Source organism: Solea senegalensis, linkage group LG20 (assembly GCF_019176455.1).
Source record: "Solea senegalensis isolate Sse05_10M linkage group LG20, IFAPA_SoseM_1, whole genome shotgun sequence".
Lineage (NCBI taxonomy): Eukaryota > Metazoa > Chordata > Actinopteri > Pleuronectiformes > Soleidae > Solea > Solea senegalensis.
Window position 1 is genome coordinate 10,553,891 of NC_058039.1, and position 14,322 is coordinate 10,568,212.

The following is a 14,322-nucleotide window of genomic DNA, read 5'->3' on the forward strand; positions in this document are numbered from 1 at the left end:
AGGCTGGCCATTCAGAGAGATGGAAAAATACGTCAGTTGATGACATTAATATATTATGTATCAAGATAGGTCATGTATAAGTCAAAGCACCGCTCGTTAACATTCACTGACACTTGCATGTCATGCAAAAACAATTATAATTTCAGGTTTCCTTGACATAAAACGGGTTATTTACACGAACAGACACAGTGCAAGAGCTGTTGAGTTTCTGGTTCCTGAGCCAATGTTAAAGATATCAGTGAAATGATGACAGCTAAAAATGCCTCCTGTTACAAAAGGCCTGGCAAGATAAGCATTATATTACTTTATAATATAATGTATAACACAGAAGCTCAATTATCTCCAGCAATTAACCACATGTTTTTTCGTCCATGTCTGTATTTTTGACTGAGCACCACAACTCAAAAGGATGTGTTCCAAGGAAAATGGAATTAGATCAAGTAATTTTCCCATCATATGGCACACTAAGCCAGGATACATTGTCATCATACCAATAGTTTCCTTTGTAAATTTGGTGTTTTTAAAAAGGCTTTTGCACATTTTACACCACTAATATTTATAATCTAAACAGTGCTCTTTAATACCTTTTCAATTCTATATCACCCAATGAAATACACATTGAAATATAGATTTTTCTTTTTCATTTACATTTCAGCATTGAAACCAAATATGTTGGCAGCAAGAAAATAAATATTCTGACTCATATTTTACTATATATATATATATATATATATATATATATATATATATATATATATATATATATTTTTACCATAAATAAGCAAATAATTTTAGCGGTACAGAAATATGTAACTTCTGACAACCTGAGAGGGGAAAACATGCCAAGTGGGTCATTCATTTTTGTGTTTGAATTTCAAATTTTAGACTGAACAAAAGTGGATTAATGCATCTCACAGTGGAGTACGAACAAAGACTAAGGCATTTAAGTGAGCTCCTGCACATCAGCCATTTTGACAGCTCACAAGTGTGAGTTCAATTCAGAGGCATATGCCATATAGGCAGTCGCCTAGGGCACCATCTACTGGAGGGGCGCAGGACAACCACAAAAGGAACAAATAAATCTACCCATGGGTGCTTTACTTCCCTTAACAAATGAACATACCAAATAATATAATAATTAAGACAGAAAAAATAGTGCATGGAAGTTCAGACACATTCAAATGACCTGTAATGTAACAATTTTTGTTTGTTTTACCATTTGCTATATTTATTACTATGCAGGATAGGTTTATCCTATTTTTGTGTGCACATTTTGCTTGCCTGCTTCCCTGTTGACTATATACTATATAATGTACATATTTAACATCTTAATGATGTTTTTGTTTATATGAAGAGTTACTTAAAATGGTTTAGAAACCACTGTGGTGTGTGTGTGTGTGTGTTGGGTGACAGCGGGCGGGGTGGGGGTGCCTACAGGGCACCAAAATGCATAGGGCCGGCCCTGCTGGTTCGCCGTCATTAACGTGATTAGTAACACCTGTTGTTTTGTTCCCTGCGAAACACGTCAAAAATGACTGCTGTGGAAAGTGCTAATTGTAATCTAATTTTTATATACATAAAAAAAAAAAATAGCTCATGTTTATAGTTTTTATAGTTTGCCACCACAGTAAAATAAGAGCTTTAGCAGCAGCAGCAGTAGCAGCAGCGAGGTTCCTTTCACCTGTTCCGGTGCTAACCGCGTGGTATCTGGAGGACAAGGAGAACAAAAAGTCTGTTGTCAGTGGACACACTGCTAAAGGAGGTCATGTCAGTATTTTCCAGACAAATACAACCTGTTTAATTAAACACAAAAAACTGGAAAATGCGACACAAAGCACATAAAGGTCCGGACGTCACTTCTGCGTCGCTAACGAAGACGCTACTGGGGAACCTCGGTTTATGAACCAGCTGGTGATTCAAGATGGAAGAGAGCTCATTCAACTAACCGTGAGTGCAATCACTTTCCTTTATTTGTTGTGTTTGTGGTGTCAGTTTATCTCTGAGTTTGTGATTTGGGTCATGCTTGTCATGTCTTATGCTTTCATGTCTGAGTGCTTGGTGTTAACGTATATGTTCCATCTTAATTGTAGACTAAATAAGGCTTGAATTGTTTTTTTTTAGTTTAGTTTTATTACATAAAAGACGTCACTTTGAGATTAAACTCCATTTAAAAGTCAAGGTTGGTACAGTACTTCAACAACTTCAACAATAACATCACCGAATAGAAATAACATTGGAGCGCTTAGAACATGTGGTGATCTATGTTTTGCAAGATTTATTTAAATTGAGTTATTTTTCTTTATTCCTGTCTTTTATTTTTACTATATGTTGAAACGTCTGGTCTCTTGCTGCAGTGTTGACCAAAGTTCTTTTTTAAAATGTGGATTAGCAAGTGTTGATTTATCACGTTTGTGTTGGTCATGTCAACACCAGAAACCTATTGAATTAGAATTAGTTTTATGCAGGAGCAGGATCAGTGGGCAGCACTAATCTGTGCCCAGGGAGCAATGGGGTTGAGTGACCTCTTGACCTGTCCTGGGATTTGACCCAGACGACCCTCCCATTCCGCTTGACCATGGGCTGTTGGTGCCACATATATTTTCACTTTATTTACTAAAAGTCACTGGAGTAGTTGTAGTAATCCTGGGCGTAGTGTTTGACCAGAGCTTTTCTTATTACGTTTTACACAAATATGTGAATTCTAACCATAACCCACTTGTATTATGACTTAAGAGTTGCCTTTGGGTGTAAAAAAGGTCTCGGGGTACAAGTGATACTTGTACAAGTAGACCTTTATCTCAAGCAACAGTCAGCCTGCTGCAAAGCTGATCTAGGCCACGTTATTAAGCAGCCAACTCTATGATAAGCTATTGTGAATCGTGGCCCTTTAAAAATGCATGCTCGCTCTTGGCTCTGTATCTTTAATGAGGCGTGTCTGAAATATTTGATAGCCTTGTGCTCATTTGAAAAACAAATACGTTTATTTTCATGAATATTTGATACGGAAATGAATATATGTAAAACACATACATTAATTAGTCTGTTTTGATCAATTGTCTCTGTCTAATGCAGACGGAATATTTCCGCACTGTAACTCCCCACAGGCTACACTGGTGCATATCATTCTCTGGTGCTTCAGAGCAAAACCATTTAATTTTCAAAGTGGGATTTAGCATCTCTAAAACTTAGCACACTCAAAGAAATTATCAAATTTCACTCGGCAGTGAGGCGTATTTGTAGAACGTGTTTGTCACATTAGAATGTGTTGCTTGAAGGAAGCATGAATAAGAATGCACAAATCTCAACTCACCAACTGTGACAACTTACCAAAGGCCCAGAAACATGTTGGAGTGTCACCTGAGGTTACTGACCTTTGGGGTCTTAGGAGTTTGTAATATCACACATATGTAGGTTGATCTATAAACTAATTGCAGACTACAGGTTTGGGAGGTAGGACATGTTTATTTAAGCAGAACTAAGGCAGAAAGAGAAAAAGTCAGCAACAAGATGATTGACTAATGAGTTGCAGTGCTATTGGAAAGATAAGCGCTGACCTTCTCAGGAAGTGAAAGCCAGGAAGTGACGGCGCGCATGCACAAAAGGATATTAAAGTCAGGAGAAGGTGAATGTGACTCATCATAGAAGCATGCGCCGGAGTAATCTTCCTGAGTGAACTTACACCAGAGCTTCTTTTCAAAAAAACTTCTGGCTGTGACCTTGACCTCTTATTTTGTGTTGCTATGGACAGTGAACATGCAAGAACATGTGGATAAAGAGCGTTTTCAACACCTTGTAACACAGAACCGCCCCACATCATAACTTCCTCTGCACTTACACAGCTTACTCTCAGTGCTGTCTTCAGTCAATTTGTACCCTTGAACCTAAACTCGCACATCTTAACTTTACACTTGCTTTTCAATTGATGATCCAACTTCTTTCAACATTTACTACTCCTTATGCAAAGTAATCAAATGTTTCACCCACTAATATTCATTAGCTGCATTTAAATAGCCTCTCTAGCTTCCATGTTGTCCATAGTTCGGGTGCAATCCATAAAACGATTAATCAGTGTGTTAGGGATAGTGGGGCTGAATGTGGTACTTTAGCAAGTCATTTTATTACATACAGTAAATGGTGTTCAGAGTGCTGCATGTTTGAAGAGGAAGATGAGAACTTGAACCCGATTTACACATTGTTTTGCTCAGACAACATGGTTTGAAACTGAAACATAGCATAAATATGCATTTATTTACTGTCAGACAGCCCTTTTTGTAAAGTACCATCTAAAAGCTTCTACATTGTTGTACTTATGCGTGTCAAAATATTTGCCTTCACATGAGATATAAGAGATACAAGAGCTTTATTCTGAAGATATTCAGAATATAGCATATAACTAGAATGTTGTTGTTTTTTTTTAAAGGAGATACAGCACATTTTCTCTGCCACTCTTTTGTGTTCCAACTGTATAAGTACCTCATTCACCCCTCCTTACAGGAAATAAATAACTTTCTTATTGACATGATATTCACCTGTATTAGCACCTGTGTGAATCAGCTCATGACACCTCCCTGTTTCTACTGTCGAGTACAGAGCTTTTAAGTGTAATCTCCCCCTTGGCCAGGAGATGGTGATAGAGCCTCACAAGAACATTGCTGTAATGCCTGCTCTATAATAACCACTAGAGGGCAGTACTAATCCATCCACACCTTCAGAATACTGGCAGGCTGCAATGTTGAGCAGTGTGATGCATTCTCTTTGGCAGCACCTTTGATGGCACCAATCTGGTGAGTCATTCTGCCACTGTATTCAAGTTGAGATTCAGCAGCGGAGGCCGAGCAGTAATTAATATCAAATTAACTGTTCGTTGTTGAAGTTTGTCGGCACATTTGAGCATGTTATAACTTCTTTGTGATTCTTTTATTTGTTTTTGCTTGACTCACGAGGGAGACTGCAATGTGGAAAACATGTTTTTGATTGCAGTTCGACTTGGCACATGGATGCATTTTATTTTATCAAAAATTATAACTGCACAGTTTTGCTCACGCCTTCTCGCAGTGTTTGTTTGTGTAGATCAGAAATGGGTGCTGCAGCTCTCAGATGTCTTGCCATCTTGGCAGAAAGACGTGGATGTTTATTGATAAAGTGCTGAGGATGGGGAATCGCATATTTTTTGAAAAGCCCCTATTTATGTGGTGCTTTTGTCTGGAATAGACCAGCTTTAAGTGGGTGAATCTTATTGTGCGGTGCTGCTTTCTGCCCTTGGCTGCATTGCGGGGAGCCCAGCCAGTGTTGATGAGTGTGAGTGGATGGTGAATGACAGGCTGAGACACTGCCAGTCAATCAGCAGGGTTGTCTGGACCCTCTCTCCACTCTCTAGGGGATAAAATGTGTGTCATCCTCCCATGAGAAATCTCACCTTCTCTCCTCTCCTAACATGTTTGTATATTAGTCCAGCGCTCATCTCCAGCTGCTTCTGTCCATCTCCCTTTTTTTCCTGTGGATTTGCTGCTCTGCAGTGCCTCATAGCTTTACCCTCCAACCCTTGCTATCTCTCACTTACCTTTCCATTTCTGCACCCCTGACACAATCTCTTCGTACCCCGCCTTCCCCGCATATTCATTCCTTTTCTCTCTAATGCTGGAAAAAGGCAAAATCTGAAGCAAATAAACAACATTTGAGTAGTTGGGGAGATGCTGTGGCTGACCTTCATGTATTTGCAGAATAAAAATGAAGTAGTTATCTTGAGAAGCACACCACCAAGAGAAGGGGACTCGGTTAGACCCAAAGCTCTTTTCCTCTCTTAATGCACTTGTCAGCAGTCATATCAATAACCCCAAAGCAACCATGAAAGGCCAATCTATCCTGACACAGCATGCGTTAAGTGGCCGGCTTAACAAGCACCATTACTGATTGGCTGTGTTTGAGCTCTATATTCATTAGCCGTTAGGGCCCTGCTATTCCAGTGGGCAGGTGTGTGTGTGTGTGTGTGTGTGTGTGTGTGTGTTCCTTTTTATTTTCAATCTGTCTTATCTCCCTTTGCCTTATTTCCTCTGTTAAACTTTATCATTGTCACTTTCTTTGATTGCTTTACCTTGTAGTCTACTTCAGCACATAATTGATTATAGCATGCACACGGACATTAAAATGTGCTGTCTAATTAGCAACTATTCTTCATGCCTTTCCCACCTATGGAGAGAAAAAATAAGACCATACAGAATCTGACCTTTTGTAATAATTATACTATACTAATGGTAAGACAACGAGATGGTGACTTAGGTGTCAAAACTAAGAGTTATTTTAGTGACTGAATATTTTTCATATGAATATTGGAATTGTAGAGCACATTATTAAACCATTCAAGCACACCTGTTTTTTGTGACCAGCAGTCCAAATACCACATTTACCAAAAACAAACAAAAACGCAGAAACAAATACACGACAGCACTTTGGTCATGTGCTGTTTTATTTGTCTTTTATTATAGCATTACTTATCTAGACTGCATCCAGGAAACAGTGTTGTAAGGTGGAGTCGATTGTTATCTGGCAGAACAAGCATTTTTAATATCGGAAGATCCCATTAAAAAAGAAAGTTTAAAATTGTGGTTGGATTGTGATAAAATATGCTTTGAGCGGTAGAATCTGTGTCTGCAGGCACTTCTTAGCCATAGTGCTGGTCACTTTGCTTGTACTATGTGCTTCTTCCGCCTTGCCTGCTCAGTCGTGACATACAATGCTTCACTCTGTGCGCTAATGCCACCACAGACACACAAAAAACATCTGTTGCACTGAGAAATACAGGGTCGTGTGGAGCTGATGGGCTTAATTAGTATTGTGTGAATTCATGTGGCAATGGCTCGAATGTAATGGACATTCATTCTCATTTAAGTTATAAACTACGCCTTTGATTCTATTATCTGAACTATTTGATTCATTTACTATTCCTTGCAAAGTGCTTTGATATGTATTGCTTATAATTTGTTGATTGTAAATGGATAAATGGACAAAGACAACTTTATTACCTTCCTGGCGCATACAGTGGGGAACGTCTGTCTCTGATTATTAGTTCTCCAGAGCAGAAATAGAACACTTTTGGGTTTCAAGAGTGAGGGCACAATGGCCAGATTCTCTGAAGAAAATCAAGATGATTTGTTTCAATGCACAGATATTGAGACACTCGTTTGATATGGTGGTAATACATGTCTTCTGCTCTTTAACCCTTTAGCACCGGGTGTATCGCTGACGACATGTTGGCACTCCCTAACCCACAAGCACTCCTTTACATTATCGTAATTATGTGACAGCTATCGGAAAAATTCCAACAGTTTCTGTGAGTTAAGAAGTCACAAGTCAAAGCCAATGTTATTTTAGGGTAATTTCACTTGTGTTGTTGAGAGGAGAGAGTTGGAAGTACACCTGTACATAGTTTCCATTTTGTAGCTTGTTTTTGCACATTGTGAGACAAATGTTATTTTAAATATGTTTTATGCTGTTCATATTTCAAATTTAACATGAAATTTTTTTATTTTTTTTTACATTTTAAAATTGTTAAAACAGTATTTTTACATGCAGTTGTAAGTAACTGCCATGTATTGAAAGTTATTCTCTGGTCCTTCAGATGGGTACATTTTGAGGGTTAGGTGTTAAGATACTGTAAGGGTTCAGTATTGGTATTAAAGGGAGGTTCCAGGCTTCAATATCCTTATATCATACATCAGCTGATATTGTATTTGTATTTACTGTGCTCTACTGTTGTGTGTGAGTGTTTCCATGAGAGATCAACTTTCAGTTGTCAAAACGGTCTTTGTGGAAGACGTCCGTATGCCAGTCGTAATCCATTCTGCTAGACAGCTAATCCCTGCTGAGTGAAACCACTCTTAAGGAATCCAATCTGAATGCCAACATTTCCCTCCACTCACTGACAAGAGAGCCCAGTCCATCTCTGTGGTCAAACCGCTCATCAAAACAAAGGCCGTAAGTAAACACCCTCTCTGGTGACTTGTAACCTTCCCTCACAAGAGTGCGTCTCCAGGATTGTATTTCTATGGACTTTGAATTGAAAGTAATATAAGTGATGTTAATCTCTCAGTACTGGTCAAATAATTGACTCAATAATATTTTCTTTTCAGTGATGCCCTTTTCCACTATTGACTTTTGCAGTGTACAGCGCTTTGGTCATTGACTGTTGCCTGATTGATATTCCAGCGAGTGGATGAGAGGGTTTTGGAGAGGTGATCTCACTATTATGCCAAAGCTTCTCCTTTATCGTGGGCAGAGCAAAGTGGGTATTCATGCTAGGAGGCTGAATATGAACACCATGTTGGTTTGTACAGTGATACTCTCACAGTATCAAAGCGTCATTAATGCATAGAAGGTTTTTGGCTCAAATCATTGGACGGAAGTTCAAAAGGGCTTGTTGCAGTGTACCATTAGAATACAATAGGGCTGCTGTTTTGAAGAAGTAGTTTTCACATTGTTCGGATGCGTGTCTCTCTGCAAAGTTGGTATGTTTAAATTTGTACAAAACATTTAAGTGGAATCAAACTGTTGGTGAGTTCCCCCCCCCCGGCTGCTCAAAGCACCTTAAACTACAGTTTTGCCATTCACCCATTCATGCAGCACATCTATTTGCAGCACCGCTCTATCAAAAATCTGTCATACTCATTCAAATACTGCTGGCACAAGTAATTTTGGGTTGGGTGCCCGAGGACAAATCAGCATATAGACTAGCAGAGCCAGCGATCGAACCCTGACCTTCCGCTTGCAAGATGACCTGCTCTATCACTGACTCACAGCAATATTTATCACCAGAATACTTACAGAATATCATTCTTTGGTGTTTATGGTGGTCTAAACTAATCAGCTGCTGCGGCTGCAGCTTGGTTCACATTCAACATAGTGATGAGAGAGTGGGAGTGAGTGTGTCTGTAGTGAGCTGATTTTTTGTTCATTTTAAGCATCTGAGTTGCACTGTGGCAGGTGTGTTTGCATTTGATTACATGCCTCCTTGTCTGCATTCACTGACATTCATAATTATCTGTATTATTTATATATGTGTCCCTCTAAGGGCTCAGTCTTCCATCTCTTTGCACATTTCATTTTTATTCGGTCTTTAGGCATGACATGGTGGCCTTTGCTGATTGCTGATGGCAAATGCACCCCGATGCAGAGTGGCTTGCATTAATGCCAGGAGGCCAGAACTTGGATTGCAATCAGAGGGACTAAACAAGAGTGGCGGTGGGAGGGAACAAACGATGCATCCAAATTCAACAAGTGTGGTTGACGGAGGGCAGCGGCGACAGACAGGTGACTGGGTGAATAAGGGCTTACATAATCGACGGCTAATTCTACATAGCAGCCCCCTCAACCTTTTTCTACTTTTCCTTTTATCTCTCTCTTTCCTACTCCTTTTATATATTCACATTGATCTCCAAATGCATGTATAATTCAACCCTGTTTTTGCTGCAGAGCTCGTATATAGATGCGTTGTATGAACCTATTTGGTATTCCAACCATTGACTGCTCTGGAAACACAGGCAAACACCCGGCGCTGTCAAGATGTATAACATGTTTCCTGTTCGTGGAGGCAATTGGAGTGGCTGGGGAGGAAATCAGAGTGAGATGAGAGGTTGAGAAACTGGTAAACTTGTCTTCATGCAAATGCACTGGTGCACTATTCTGTTTCCTCAAATGTGTTTGTAGAGCACCACCTTGATGGTAATATACTCGAGCCATGCCAGTCTTGGAGGCAATTTTCGCAGGAAACAAATGACAAGATGTAGAAATACACTGAGGGTATATATATATATATATGACAGAGAAATGTGTATGTGTGTTATTTTCTAGAATAGAAAATTGACCTCAGACCCTCCTCATAATCACAGTGTTTATTGTTGTGTCCAAACACCTCAGGCTTTCTCTTCAGTTGTGTCTGTAGTTGCCAGAGGATCAGGACAGGATAAGGTCTTGGGAAAGTTCTGCTCTTCAAACTGCTTATTGAGGACTTTGCCTCACTGACCACAGACTAAGACTTGTCAGTGGATAAAATCCTGGTAACACATACTCACATGAATGGTCATTCAGAGTATGTATGCAGAAATGCTTTTTTTTCTTTCTCATGCTTTTCTTTTTACCTACTCCAAAATCCTGTGAATAATAAATATACTTTTTTCACACATAATTTTCCTTGAGGGCTACAGTGTATCCTTTCACTCTTTCAGTGGTGTAGCTTGAGTTGCATGGATTAATCTTAATTGACAGGATTTGGAGCCACATGTCCTGAAATGGCCTTTGCAGATCCTTTACAAAGAATGCAGCGTATGTGGATGCTGACATTGTTGCTTGTGTGACAACTGTAATTATCTGCTGACAAGTTCCAAATGAGCGGCTTAAAGGGCCCAGCTTCTGGGGAGTAGCTGGGTAGCTAGTGTTTATTTTTCCCCAAGTGGGGCAACTTGCAATGCAGGATAGTGCAAGACATGAAAGGACAAGGCCAGAGTCGTGAAAAACACACATGCATAAGAAACAGGCTTAATGGCCCCCACCTCAATGACGGGCTGAAACTTTAAAGCAGCAATAAAAACTCACTCCGAAAATACGTTGACATAGACACGGCTGCAAATAACATTGCATAACACTGATGCCTTACGACCTGCCTTTGTCCACAATTAAGCGCAACAGCGACTGGAATCGAGTCTTACCAACATAGTTATAAGTAGCTAGCTCATTGTCCCTGCGTGGAGAAGTGTGCATGTGGCTGTGGGATAAAGGAGCATGGATTTGGATGCACATTACACAAAGCTGTGTAAAAGACGTCCAATCCCGTACAACTTGAACGTGATAGACGACGGAAGAAAGTTTCCTTTTGCTGCTCGCAGTACCACCACTGTTTCCCCAAGTGCTGTAGTTAATAAATATTTTAGTCATTCTTTGCCTTTCCCCCCTTATATCATACAGACTCCAAATCCTGTGTTGTCTGTGTTGCATTCACAGTTATCTGTTCCTTTCTGTCACATTCCCTGCTACACACTCGCATTGCCAACACAGTACTTGCCTAACTTGCATGGTTGCCTCTATATTTCATGGTGTGTCATGTACTGGAGTGAGATATGGTCCCTGATTTCATTAGTGTTGAGTAATGTTGGCCCTCTTATCTTTGCTGCAGTGAAATCACTGTGGATCAGTGTCATTCAGTCTCAGACTGACTTGATTGTTTACAGAGAGAGAGAGTTTGGAAAATGTTTGCATATTTGCACGCTGATGTCCACTCTAGTTCTTAATGTGTTACATAATCTCAACAACGTATTATGTACGTTATTGATATTATGTGGTCACATAGTTGACTACACCTCCACACACAGTGAAAACACGCAGGTTAAGTGTTTTAATGCTACTACTTGTACTCCACTCTGATGCCTTCCAGCACATGTAGGGTTTGTGCTCGTTGTCGGATTAGCCACCAAAACCCAATTTCTGCCAATTTCAAACTCATCTGCTCAAAAGGATTTCGGAACCCTTTTATCAGATTTAGTTTCCTGTTAAAGTCAAGCCTCTCAAGGAGGACGGATATCTCACCCTCTCTGTTCTGCATCACTTGGCTCTTTTTACTCAGTCTTAACACTGTTTTTATGAAAAATCCCTCGCCTCCTTTGATTTCTGAGCCCTGCCTATATTGCCTTTGATGGTGTCTGCAGCTCTTTTGCTCCATGTTGGCCTGGTTCTGCTCCTCACCATGTCCCCCTGTGTTCCTCACTGATTTGGTCCTGCAGTGTTGGCAAAGCATTTTTATTTTTATTTTTTTACAGCACCCTAATTTCAGGCCTGGGCCACACTGCATGCTTGACTAATGTGTGTATGGCACGGTGTATATTTTTTATATTTGGACACCCACATTATCATTTCAGCGTGAGACACTCATCTCATGCGACTCAGCTGCATTTTCACCCATTTCCTCTACAAGCCACACTCGCAAATGGGTGCTGAAAATAATCCGTCTGTGTCATAAACACAGAGTTTCTGTGCTTGTTTCATAGTAAAAGCATTCCAGTATTTTAGTTCCTTTCATCCATTCATGTTTTCAAAGATTTTCAGGACTGGCAAATTCATATTTAGAACTTTAGGCATAGTCTATGCATCCATTGTGGCTCAATTGTCATCCCACAGATTGAATGCACACCGGATCAGTTTCTCAGTGCACGGTTCTGCACTGAAGCCTGAACCATTAAGCACATCTGGACCTTCCACTTCCTTGAACATGCACCCATTTTCATTAGTCCATGTGATTGGGAACCCCAGCCAACAGCTGCTTAGAACCACCACACGACTGCTCTTATTACATTGATAAGGAAAAGAGATAGTGAAAAGGAAAGCACAGCCATCTTGCCAGTCATCCCAACCCCACAAGCATAACTAATGATCACACAGCTTACTGGCTCTCTTCAAAACAGCAAAAGCTTGTACTGCTTCTGTAGCTGAATGCACTTGAAGTGTTACCCAGTGAGATGAGTAAGTATTCAATTCAAATGCCCTAATATGGGCTGGTGTTGTGAATATCTGCACAAAATCAGCCGGCTGAAATATCAGTTCCAGACTCGGTGAATGAATTAAAATCAGTTTTATTCCGTGAAAAATGAGAAACTGTCAGCGTACATGTTGAAAGCACATTTGCGTCACACACTGTACATCCTTAACACTTTCTTACTTCAACTTAAAAGACCCTTTTAAACCTGCTTGTTTTTTTTTTTGGTTAATATACTGCTTAATATTCACAAGCTGTTATTCTCGGCCTGCATAAGCAGTCCACGCAGTCCCGAAGGTTCACGCAAACCATGGTACAATAATGGCTTTGAATACCAGATAGGGAGTTTTAACATTTGAAATTATTCCATAATTTCTGACTAATGCGTGACTAATAGCTTTCTTGCTCTTTCCGTCTTCTAGCCTATCTCGCCTCCTCCCTTTCTTGGCTCTCCATTTCTATAGTCTTCTTTCACTGCTTCTTTCCTGCAGTTTGTTATATGCAATGAAAATAAAAGAACTAGAGACAGTGAGGGATAAAAAGCTGCCACTTTGCCAAAAGGATGTTTAAATTGGGGCCCCTGGAGGAACGAGCTTCTCACGTTTTTTGCAAAATCTCTCTGCTCTTTATGGAAGAGATGAGCAGCAAGCAAGTTGATCTCAAGTTGGTAAATGGGATGTGGTTATGCTGAGACACAGCACTTACCTGGCTTGCATGTATTCGTTGTATGTATTCCCAAGATGGTTGCTTATATTTATAAAACAACAGGGCTACCTTTATCTCTTCACCATTTTGTTTGGAACATCTGTATTTCAGTACAGGTAAAGCCAAAAAGATTTCCTCAAGTTTTTGGGATCTGTTTGATCCATCTCTTCCTCTGTGTATGAAACGGCTGTATTACTCCCTTAATTGCATTCTTTCCTCCTCCTTTTGTCTCCCTCTCTTCGAGTTCTTTCATACAAGTGTTGGCCCATATTGAATTTCTGTCCTGGTGCAGCCACAAACTGCCAGAAGTACTCGGCCTAAACCCTAAAGAAATGCCTATCAAACGCTGGCTGAATGGGAGGAACAGTGCATAACAACAATTGTGGCAGCAGTGACCTCTTGAAAGACTGACATCACTGAGAGTAATTGCCTGTCATGTGCTGTACTTTTTCCACCTTTCAAATAAAAGTTCACTCTGTCATTCATTTGGGTTGGCCAAGGTCACCGCACATGTCCTGCAAAGCGAGGGATAATTGAACACCACACCTTTTTTTTCTCCGGACAGCCACAAGATGGAGTGACGGCAGTGTCGAGAATGACTGTTAAGCAGAGAAACACAGGAATTTAAATACAGTTTTGAGACATGTGTTGGCATCGTTTGCACAGTTGTGACTCGGTTTGGGGTGACTTTTTCCTCAAGCTTGTCAGTTTCTACAACTCTCATTCTCAGTCACAGCCTGGTAATGGAAAAAAAAAACACAAAACAAGAGGCGAATTTTGAATGTCTCCGTCAGTTTAAATGACAATTTTCCACTTCAAATGGAAGGAAATCTATTTTTTCTTTTCTTCTTTTGGCCAATGCCTTTTTTTTTTTATCCTTTTGAAAGGCCATCAACCGCACATAGCAGATTAGTTGTCCATTAAAATCCAAATCTGCACTATAAGCCACTATGAAATGAATGGATAATAAGGAGCGCTCTATCCGCTCTTGAAGCCATTCATTGGTATTTCAAGCTGACATTTTTCATTGAAGTCCGTGCTCATGAAAAATGATCAAAAGACATTTACCTCGGACATAACATTTCAAGATGAGGTTATATGTT